The sequence below is a fragment of the Sinocyclocheilus rhinocerous genome, unplaced genomic scaffold (assembly GCF_001515625.1).
Source record: "Sinocyclocheilus rhinocerous isolate Xijiao unplaced genomic scaffold, SAMN03320098_v1.1 scaffold1283, whole genome shotgun sequence".
Classification (NCBI taxonomy): Eukaryota; Metazoa; Chordata; class Actinopteri; order Cypriniformes; family Cyprinidae; genus Sinocyclocheilus; species Sinocyclocheilus rhinocerous.
Window position 1 is genome coordinate 385,397 of NW_015642522.1, and position 2,224 is coordinate 387,620.

Sequence of the window (2,224 nt, forward strand, 5' to 3'; positions counted from 1 at the left end):
ATGAACTGAGATGTCTTTTAGAGATTATAAATGCAGCGCTCTTTGCTGGCATTCTGCCATGCCAAACCATGCACGCAGCAGCCGCTTGCTTTAGTTAAAAATAGTGTTCTGTGAATGTTGATGCTTTAATAAATATTTATCGGGAGCGTGTATGCTGGGATTTCATAAATTTCATGGAGAAAAAAGTAACGTAACTAGTAATGTAACTAATTACTAATTACTTTTGAAATAAAGTAATCAGAACAGTAACGTGATTAGCCTACTTTTAAAAGGAGTAATCAGTAATTTGATTACATTTTCAGAGTAACTTGCCCAACACTGTTTGGGAGACAAACTGTGAGAGTAAATATTACTCTTAACATTTACTAACACATTCAAATCAAAAGTTAATAGACCTGAGCTGACTTGAACTGCATTTTTTTATTAGCCTACAATGATTAATAAATACTGGAGCAAACTGATCTTTCTTTAACAAAAATGTTACTGTTTAATACATGATAAACAGGAAAATTCTGTAATTTTTCTGAAAATCATCAACATTTCCACCAGAGTCATTTTTACCACATTTCAGATCGTATCTTCTGATATGGAAATGATGATGGAAATGACATTTTATGGAGAAAAGATGTCAAATGAAGCCAAAAGTTAGGAACAATCTTAAGTTGTCATATTTTTACAACAACCGACTTTCATAGTTTAAGATGTAAGTATAGAGTATACGGTAAGAAAATCTATTCATAAAAGGCATGTCAGAACTTTCCAAAAGTTTTTAATATGATATATTTACGTTTTAAGAGGTGCTTTCTGTGGTGCAAGAAAATAAAACATTTCAGAAAAATAACATACATTTACAGGTTTACAATGTTTTTAAATAACAGCTAAAAACTTTAAATAAATACATTTTAAATAATTTACTCGCCCTTATGACTTTTCATTAATTTCTGTTTTCTTTTGGAAAATTAAATGTCAATTTTTGATTTTGGTTGTTCTTTTGCATTTAAGGACTGTTGCCTTTATCTCTCTTAAACGTACAAATAAAACCATTTATTATCTTGGGAACAGACACAACTGCAAGTCATTTTTTATCTCAATTTTTAATTCATAAATTTCATATAAACAGTTAATTGTTGAATAATTTACACACAGCAAGATTTATTTTCATTCCATTCCAACATTTACTGTACATGTCACTGCTTGGCTTTCCTTGAAAAACTAAAACGGTCTATTCGTACTAGTTAATCATGGCACAGTTTGATCCTGGTCTGATGGATTTGTTGGTTTGTTTAAATAAGTGACGGTGGTTTCCATATGCAACGTAAATGGCACAAATTCAACCAGCGAGGGGAAAGTTTTGATGGGAAGGTGTGTGTTGGTGATTAAATAACATTTTTCTACAATAAAGGTGAATGATGGGACAGAAAAACAGCCGTGGGGATCGTCTATGTGCACAGAGAAAACAAACAAAACGAAACAGCAAGGATAAACGAAACAAACAAAATGATCAAACGTTCAACTAAACAGAAAATTGTACAGGACAACAGTTGAAAAACAAATACACAAGGGCGCTGATTATTTGATGTTGAAACAGGCCAGACAACCTGAAACATCCATCATATATAAGACCCCAAAAGATGTCAGATTTACATAAGAAATAAACATTTTACACATTCAATATTTAAAATTTTTTTTTTAAATTGATGCTGTATCTGAGGCTGACATGATGCTTTTTAATCAAAGTTGTTCTCTGTAACCATGGAAGCTCGTTTCCGCTTAAAAAACAAACAATCAACTCAGACATCAACTCGCATTACAAGATATAAATTCACAATTCTAAGGAAAAAAGTCAGAATTACGAGATATAAACTCAGAATTCTGACTTTTTTCTAGCAATTCCAAGTTATCTCATCTCGCAGTTTTTTACTTTTCTCTCTGAATTCTAAGTTCATACCTCACAATTCTTTTGATTTAATATTTTATTTATTTCTCGTAATTTGTCGAGTTTGTATTTCGTAATTCTGACTTTCTATCTCACAATTCAGAATTTATAATCCTACAAATTTTTTCCACACATTTTGGAAATTTTTATTTTTTTCAAAATTGCGAGTTTACATCTTAAAATTGGACTTTTCACAATTCAGACTATTTTTTTCTCACAATAGCGGGTATATATATATATATATATATATATATATATATAATACAATTCCGATTTGTTTTTCTCAGA